General features: G+C 51.0%; 1 protein-coding gene across 1 annotated transcript in view; it reads left to right on the top strand.

Annotated features, from left to right (window-relative positions):
• The first annotated feature begins 6571 nt into the window (after nucleotides 1-6571).
• Asb2 (ankyrin repeat and SOCS box containing 2) overlaps nucleotides 6572-9178 on the top strand; it is a 34634-nt gene continuing 32027 nt past the window's right edge. Inside the window, exon 1 of the mRNA XM_021649441.2 lies at nucleotides 6572-6889. The gene's annotated coding sequence lies outside the window, so the exon portion shown is untranslated. The remainder of the gene's footprint in view (nucleotides 6890-9178) is intronic.

Raw genomic sequence — 9178 nt, 5'->3', positions numbered from 1 at the left:
CCTTCCATACCCCCATGGCCATCTTTCTCTCCTCCCTCACCCCTTCTGCCCGGTCCCCCCTTCACCCTTCTTGTTGATCCTTCTCCTCCCCACCTTCCATCCATTTGTCCCCATACCTCCTCCCCTTCGCCTCTGCTCTCTGTAGGGTTGGGTAGAGGCAACATCCCAGCAGCTGACACGGCTCCTTGGCTCCCTGTAGGGTTTGTGACACTTGGCTTATGCTTTGAGGATAAAAATAATAATAGCTACATTCATTGGGTGCTAGCCTCAAGCACACATTGCTCTGGATGCCCTCATTGGGCCCATGGGCAAGAAGGGTCAGGAGGGTGGGGCAAGGGTAGAGGCCCAGAGGAAGTCATTACATTGACCCAGAGGCCTCCAAGGCCCTTGCAACCAGCTAGAAGCTGCTTCTGGGGGCAGGCTTTGCCTGTGCCTGATTGATACCTGCATCAAAAACTAGGCCACTGGACACTGTGGCCGAGACATGATCCAGGGCGTGTGGCAGAACAGACAGTTGATCCTGCTGGGGCAGGAGTGACTAAATATAGGGCCAGGGGCCTGAGGGTAGGACATAGAGCGAGCAGCCAGCTGGCCAACCAGGAAGGTCCCAGAGCAGACAAGCCAGAGTCCCTGGTCCCTGGAGCCTGTCTGACAGCTCTCTTGTATATCAGGACAGCCATCCTCTTAGGTATGCCCCAGCTGTCAGCAGGCCAGAACCTGTGCGCCCAGTCACACGCTCCACAGGGCCAGGCCAGGAACGATGACAGTGCAGTTTGGCAGGGAGGTCGGGGCTTCTGCAGCATCAAGAAAAATTCAAGAGAAAGGAGAGCGGGAAGGAAGAGAGAAGAAAGGCACTCACAGCACCCTGACCCTGCTGTTAGCTGGTTGAGCTGCTGCGGAAAGCCAGGGAGGCAGAGCCTCTGAACCACCTGAGCCTAGGCTGTGAAGTGCAGGATGGGAGAAGCAGCACAAGTCCTCTTTCCAACCACAGGTCCCTGAGCTTTAACTGGGTTGTGCACGGGGCCACATGTGGCAAGAGCACGGGGATGGAGAGGTAGAGGGCACACGTAAGGCTGGCCGAGACTTGCTCAGTGGTAGGGTGCTGTGGAAGGAGGAGCAATAATCGGCGATCCTAGCATCCATAAGTAATATTCTAAAACAATTACCCTGACTTTCAGTTTCCGGTTTTCAAATAGTTAGGGAGCCTTGATTCCAAGGTCGACTGGTTTGAAGTTAGGATGTTGCTTGCAGTGAGCAAGGGCACAGCTGCTCAGCTCTTCTCTGAGGCCCCAACCTCAGGACCAATTTTGGTTTTGTTTTGTGATGCTGGCGACTGAGTATGCTGAGCAAGCACTACCCACTCACATGTTTAGTCCTGAAAGATATAGCTCAGGCTGGCTTTGAACTCACGATCTGTCTGCCTCATTCTCTGTAGCATCTGTCTGCAATCATGCACCACCATGACCTGCATAGTTTATATGGACAGCAGAGTGTGGACCTTTTTTCAACCCTCAGGACTCCCCATGGGGGAAGGTGAAAAAGCGTCACATAGAACTTTCCTGTAGGGCTAAACCCTGAGTCTGACAAGGCTGAGACCTATTTGGGTCCCCCTCCTGTTCCAAGGAGACCCCTGCCTTCAAGATGATCACAGTTTGGCTGGTTGGTCTGTCCATGTTGTTCTCATCCACTGTGACCTTCAGCGCGGGTTTACAAGCCTTTCCATGAGCCGGCTAGTTATGTAACAGTCACAGGACTTGGAAAATGCAAGCACCCAACCCCCTGCCCAGAGCAGAGGCCCCTCCCCTCCTGCTGTGGGCTTCCTCCCAGGGTACATTAAGGGCGCTGTGCAGAAGGTGCCATGCAATGCTTTGGCAGCATCTCTGCCTCTTCTTACTGAAGGCACACCTGCCCCAACCGCCTTGTGATAACCAAGATGGCTTCAGGAATGTGGAATGTCCTCTCTGGGAAATGTCCTCTCTGTTCTCAGTCTCTACCACTGGCCATGCCTTCTGTCTCTGTGAGCAAACTTAAGCTGGTTGGGGCCGTTATGTTTTTAAGTCTTTATTCTAAGAGGTAAACATGTACATACATATATTATACATATTTATAACAATATACAAAAGAATAAATCATATGTGTATTTAATATATATACTATATATGTATATATGACTATGTATAGAGAATGCTCAGGGTATTATAATTTATAGGTAAAATTTAAACTTTGCAATCTTCCCATAAGCTATGGCTACTATCATTTTTCCCCTTTCTTGTACATTAAGAAACCAAGGCTTGGAGAGGTCAAATGGTTTGCTCAAGGTTACATAGCTAGCAAGAGCTGTATTTGGCAGATAGCTGCAGGCCTGTGGCTCTGAGAAGCTGGGATTCACAGGAACACCAACAACCACCACTTTGCTAATGATTCTGTGCTGGGGGTAGCCTCAAGACTGATGGTCTGTTTGGGAAACCAGGCACAATAACGTGGACACTCAGGTTGCTTGGACTTGAAAGTGGCTGTTTGTGGCCCTGTGGCCCACTGTCATTCATAACATGAACTCTCTCCCCACCCCAAAGTAAATGTTTCTGGGTCATGAGGGAGGGCAACCGCAGATATGCAAGCCTAACCTCTCTTGGCCTTGCTGTGTGGTGAGGGTCCTGCCCTTTTGCCCCACTCAGGTCTCAGAGTCTGAGGCTCAATGGGATTACCTGAGAGTTTTAGGGAGCACCCTGTAGAGGGCTCCAGCCGAGGCTCTCACCAGAGCTGACTAATTCTCTGCCTTTACAGTTTCCCTTCCTCTGAACAACGGTGTGGTTCCTTGAGGAATGGAGGCAACATGCCTGGGGCTCGCCATGGCTGGGTCTGGAAGGTCCCCGGAAAGCCCGAGTTCCCCTCCTGTGACGTCAGTATGACTACATCTCCCTCATAGCACCAGAAGGGGTCCAAAGTGGAAGCATCTTGCATACGCCTTTCCATGTGCAGACAAAAGGATACAGCCCACCATTGGGACAGCAAAAATCCCTGGTCCTTCCCTATGTCCCAAGCCCAACTTCACACCATGACCCAGCAACCACAACCCAGCAAGCCCAGGGCCTTCCATAGAAGTGTCTGTCTGGCACTCCATGATGCCACATCTCTGGCCCTTCAGGCTCCCTGGGGAGCAATAGTGAGGACGAAAGCTGAAACCTACAGCAGCTGCCCTGCGGCTGGCTGTCCCTACAGAGGTGCCAAATGGGTGACAGCTGCATGTCCAGAGCTTGGTTCCCTGCAAGCATGGCTCCATGGTGGCTGGCTAGATCTCTGTCTTGCTGCTCTCTCTCAGCTGCGTTATCCAGGAGGCTCAGAGGATGCTCTGATGTAGCTAAGCAGAAATGGCAGGAGCCGCTGTGTCCAGCAGGATGGCTAGGGTCCCACACAGCCTAGCTCGTCCCAGGGGAAAGAGCTGGGTCTGCATATTCTGCTCTTGCTTGGAGCCCTTCCTCCAGCTGGTGAGCTCTGAATGTATTTATGTTTGTGGGAAACCTGTTCCCAGCGGCTAACTCAGGCCTGTGGGCCGCACCGGGTTTAATTTTGTCCCTGAGCTCCCCAGGGTGGCTCAGGCATCATGAGATCAACCTCACAGTGGGCCAAGTGACTTGGCCAGCTGAAAGGTCCAGCAGCCCCTGGAATAACTCAGTCCCAGGCTCCCTGATTGCCTTGGCCCTCTGATCCCTGAGCAGTGGGAGATGGTTTCTCTTCTGCAGGTGGCTGTGGGAAGAAAAAAATGTTCTCAGACCATTGACTGCTCAGAACTGGGGGCAACTTGAGCTCTGGGCCGCTGCTGAATCCCCATGCAAACAAGGAAATTGCCTTGTCCTTACTCTCAGAAGACAAGGCTGAGGCTAGGTCCCCAGGCTACAAATGGGCTGGGGTTATCTGCCTCCAGGGCCCATGTTGGAAACAGGGAATGCAGTGGGCATTTCCTGCATCAGTGTGGTCCTGCCTGTGCTCTAGTTGACCCCTGAGAAGCTGAGGGGACACCATAGTGGTTCTTTGGTCCCCTGTCAATGGAGAAAGTGAGCTCCCTTCCCGGAGATCACCTTGACCTCTAAGGACCCTACTGTTCCCTCCTCAACCCCTTTCACCATGCCCCCTCCCCCCTTCCAGGACTGAGTCTTCCTCTGATCTTTCCAGACCTCCCTTCTAAATGCTCCTAGAGCCAGGCTTGGGCTCTTGTTTGTTTCTCTTCATCTAGGTTATATGAAACCAAAATAAATTTCGAGGTAGTGAAAGCTCAGGCCAGGACATTGGGCTACAGGGTGCTTAATATAGATATGATCTTCCACTCTTGGGCCGACGTCATCCTGAGCCTTGCCACTGTCACAGCCTAGATTTCATGGCCTCTGGCTGGCTGTTCTTCCCTGCACCTTTGCTCTTTCCATCCTTCCTGGAACAGGAGAAAAAAAAAAGTAAAAAAAAAAAAAAAAAAGTGGGGAGGGGGACTGGGTTTCAAACTTTACCACTTCCTACAGGAGAGATCCTACAATTCCCACAGGGGTCCTGGGGCTTCTAGAAAATTCCTTCCTCCTGATCTACAGGCTGACTCTCCTGTGGCTTTTGCATCTGTCCCCATTCTACCCTTTTGTGTCCTCTGGAAGACGGTTGCTAGGGCTATTCCTGGATCTAACTTGATGCTGAGGACCATGGAGTGCTCCGGAAATCACAACCCCAGGCCATCAGATGCTCAGTATTATTGGTTGTCAGGGACTTGCAGTTTAAAGTGGCCACCGAACGCCATTAATGCCCACAGAATTGGCAAACACTCAGAGACAGGAAAACCTAATGCTGCACAGGGTATGGAGTGACCGGAAGGAAGCATTATCAACACTTATAGACAAATCTAACTCCAGAGGCCTGGCTTGGGGGATCAGAGATGTAGTAGTCAGGCCCTGCTGGGGCATACTTCTTCCTGTTGGACCATGTTCCCTGTCTTGATACTATACTGAGTCAGGTTTCCAAAGCCCAGGTTTCTGACTGTGTCACAGGAGTGTCTCTGCTGTAGGACACTGGCATCTAACCTGAGGGCCACAGTCTTCAGAGTATGGACTTTTATACCCTTCTTTGCTGAGTGAGCTCAGAGGAGTCACAGCATCTCTCTGGGTCTCAACAAGGGATCTGGACACAAATCCAAGAGCCCTTCCAGCTGGAGAGATTGCAACACTCCCTAAGACGAGGGAGCTTCTAGTCTGTCACAAGCCATGACACGATTGAGGATGGCATCTTACCATGAACAGGAAGAGAAGGAAGTTGAATCCTGGTTTTTGTTTGCCTTTTTGAGACAGGCTTTTGCAGCCAGCACCTTTACCTGCTGAGCCATCTAGATGGCCCAGCACATTATATATACATATGAAACTGTCAAAAGCAAGCAAACAAGCAAACAGTAACAACAACAACAAAACACCTTCCAAGCTAGAAGCTAACTTTCAAGTAAATATTTGAAGTTGGTCTTGCATATTAACAGCCCCAGGTCCCTAAGAGGCATGAAACTACCACTTCATCCCATCCCATGATTTTTTGTTTGGTTTGGTTTTTTGTTTTTTTGTTTTTTTTAGGTAGGGCCTCACTCAGTAGCTCTGGCAGTCCTGTAACTTGCTATGTAGACCAGGCTAGCCTTGAACTCATAAAGGTCCACCTGCCTCTGCCTCTGGAGTGCCAGGATTACAGGTGTGTACCCATAATCACATACCTGTAATTGTGTGTGGAGAGTCGGGAGTGTGTGAAGGGTCAGCCTAAGAAATTTATCTCTGGCACCTGTTGTTTGGGGCGTCTGTTGGGGGATGCAGGAGGGACTACTTCTAAAACAGATTTCTACTCTCTGTCTGCAGCCACCATCTTCCCAGACCACTTTCCTCTCCCCCAGTGACTCTTCTACCTGGGGCCCTCCCTGGTTGTGGTATGCAGGGACTTTCTCACAACAGGGCAACTACAAATTGTCCCTCTGTCTGGCTTTGGAGGTCTCCAGACATCCCTTCCTCTGCCTTCTATTGCTAAGTGCATGGCTGAGGACACCGAAAATCCAAAGCAAAAGAGGGAACAGACTCTTCTCTTAGATCATCTATTCCAGAAATGGAGATGCTCTTTCCCAGCCCTGGGGTGGTAGGTCCCTTCTGTGGCTGACCCTGTCCAGGCTTGCTTGATGCAGTGTGCTCATTGGTCTTTCGGTTTGTGCCCTGTCCTTTGGCTCCTTGGCTCCACCTCAGAGCATCTAATTCTGGACAGCTGGTGTCTCCAAATGCTAGCCTTGGCCACCTGCTACACGCCCAACACTGATTTTCTCGAGGGTCTTATGCAGAACCCTGTCTTCCCCCTCCCTCATTCAGTTCCTCTTCCCACCTCCCCTTTTGGGCTTTTCTCTCTCCCTTGCTTTTTATTCTCTTTCCGAATAATGTGTCTCTTTGTGCTCCCTCCCCGTCTTGTCTTTCTGCATTTCCCTCCTCTCTAGCTCCCGCCTGGGCAGTTCTAGCAACATACCCATATATGGCCTCCATGTCAAGGATCACAAATGATGACATCACGTGAGGGCCGAAGCCCGAGATGCTCTCGGAAGCGGGAGCCTGTCTCCCATGCCCCCCCCCTCAGAGGAGTGGAAGGCAGGATCACAGCTTCCTCAGGGCAATCTTCAGAAGGGAAATCTGAGAGTCATAACATCTTATAGTTTGGCTTGACATCCGTGGTCATGCGGTGGGCCCGAAATAAACTCCACGCTTCAAAGGAGAATGTTTCAGAGCTGCCTGGCACAGCAGCTGGAAGCCCAGGGCCAGCACAGGAGACAAACTCAGGGAGCATGTTCTGAGTTCAGTTAAGAAAATCTCTTTGTTGCCCAGACTTGTGCCCCTGCCACAGAGCCTCTCAGGTAATGCATGCTTTCGACTTGGTCACAGACACTTTGAAAAGAATTGCTGGGTGGGCTGGGACTGCAGCTTCAGGACTTTGCGAGACCTATAGCCAAACTGTGCCCGTATCTCTCTCTCATCTGTCTGTCGGTCTGTCTGTCTGTCTGTCTGTCTGTCTGTCTGACTCTGCTCCTTCTCTCCAGCTCTGTACATACTGGAGACTTTGGGTCCAGCAGCAGGAAGCTGGCACTCTGCATGCACAGTAGCTATTGTTCTGGAGGATTCTGGCTTAGAGTGTCACTCTAAGCTGCGTGCTTCTAAGCAGACATGTGAAAAGAGTGAGCAGTGATGCTATTCTCGGATCCATAGGGTCTCCGGTGATGTCTGTGTTAGAAAAATACTTCCAGGCTGAGCGAATGGTAGATGTTTCCTTGCAAGAGTACTCAGTGTCTGCTGCACTAAGAGGGCTAGGCATGGACAGTTGTGTGGGGTTGATGAAACCAAGGTGCCATGGGCTCTGCATGCCCTTTTTGGAGGTTTAGAAGAGAGTGTGGAATGAGAAATGCAGAGATGCAAACATCTCATGCATACATGCATGCACAGCACGCATGCCTTATTCAAGAAGGCAAGGTCTCTAAAAAGACAGACAGAATGTCATCATCGTGAGCAAAGGGTCTTTGGGTGGAGACAAAGGGAGATGAGACTTGGGAAAGACCAGGCTGCTGAACGAAAGACTCCTGGGGTAGGAGGGAGAAGTGAAGCCTTCTTAGAGGCTGGGGGACGAGCCAGCTCTTACCCAGGATGAAGGGAAGATGGAACATACCTGAAAAGTGTACGAGCAGAGGGGAGACAGGTGGGGCTTTATCTTAGGCTACATCTTGCGATGCTGGGGAGATGGACTGACACCAGTGGGCTGGTGACACAGAGGGACAGCAGGGGTGTAGCAGAGCCCTGCTTGGGGCAGGAAAACTCCCCTTCTGCAAGGAGTCTTTCTCATAAGGCAAGGTTTGAGGGAACTCACAGGAGCTGAGCCAGGCTGCCAGAGCAGCCCCAGCCCCAGCCCGACCTTAGCCACCAGTGGCACTCTTGTTCAAAACACGGACGTTTGTCCAGAAGAAGGAGCCATCTCGTATTTCTGGTCCCTTCTGGCACAAGATGGCCACACCTGGTATGTACTGGGCACCAGCGTTGGGAGCCTTGAGGCAGTATTTGGCAGTATCGTCTTCCTCCTCTGGATGGGGGTCTGGAATGATTTTATAATGAAGAATGACTCAGTCCATGTTAGCCAGCATCCATCAGCTAATACAGGTGAATTATTCCCCTGGCCCCTCCTCAAGGCCACCACGAGTGGGAGGTGAATGCTGACTCTTTTTCAAGATTTGAAGACTGAGGTTCTGAGGGGTTAAGGGTCTTGTCTGAGGCTGGGCTGTGGTGACGTACTGAAATTAGGAAGGAGACCTAAGCTGCTGTACCTCAAAACCTCACAGCCACAGCCACAGGTCTCGGGCTGGCACCGGGGCAGCCAGTGTCTTTGTGAACCCAGCAAGACTTTCCCTGGTACCTTCATGGCATCATTAGGCACTGTGTGTTACCCACAGACTAGATCTAAGAATCCTCCTGCAGGAGACACAGATGCCTCGCTCTTGTCCAGACACCTCCCTCTTTTTTTTAATTTTTATTTTTTTAATATTATTTACAGTTTGTTAACTTTGTATCCCTGCTGTATCCCACTCCCTCTTTCCCTCCCAATCCCACCCTCCCACCCTCATCTCCTCCCTGCCCCTTTCCAAGTCCATTGATAAGGGAGAACCTCCTCCCCTTCCATCTGATACTAGTTTATCTTCAGGACTGTCTGCAAAGTCCTCCTCTGTGGCCTAGCAAGGCTGCTTCTCCCGGGGGGGGGGGGTGTCAAAGAGCCCGCCACTGAGTTCATGTCAGAAACAGTCCCTGTTCCCCTTATTAGGGTACCCATTTGGATACTGAGCTACCAAGGGCTACATCTGAGCAGGGGCTCTAGGTTGCATCCATACATGGTCCTTGTTCGGAGAAACAGTAGGAGCAAACAAGTAACAGGACAGGAGCCTACCACAGAGGGCCTCTGAAAGACTCTACCTAGCAGTGTATCAAAACAGATATTAAGACTCATAACCAAACCTCCGGCAGAATGCAGGGCACCAAAAAAAAAAAAAAAAAAAAGGTGTGTGTGTGGGGGTAGAGTTAATACGACCTGGAGAGGACAGGAGTTCCATAAGGACCAAATATATCTGGGCACCGGGGTCTTTTAGGAGACGCTCCCTCTTCTAAGCTGC

This window comes from Meriones unguiculatus, chromosome 7 (assembly GCF_030254825.1).
Source record: "Meriones unguiculatus strain TT.TT164.6M chromosome 7, Bangor_MerUng_6.1, whole genome shotgun sequence".
Lineage (NCBI taxonomy): Eukaryota > Metazoa > Chordata > Mammalia > Rodentia > Muridae > Meriones > Meriones unguiculatus.
Note: the sequence above shows the minus strand (reverse complement) of the source record. Positions and strands in the feature narration are given on the sequence as shown.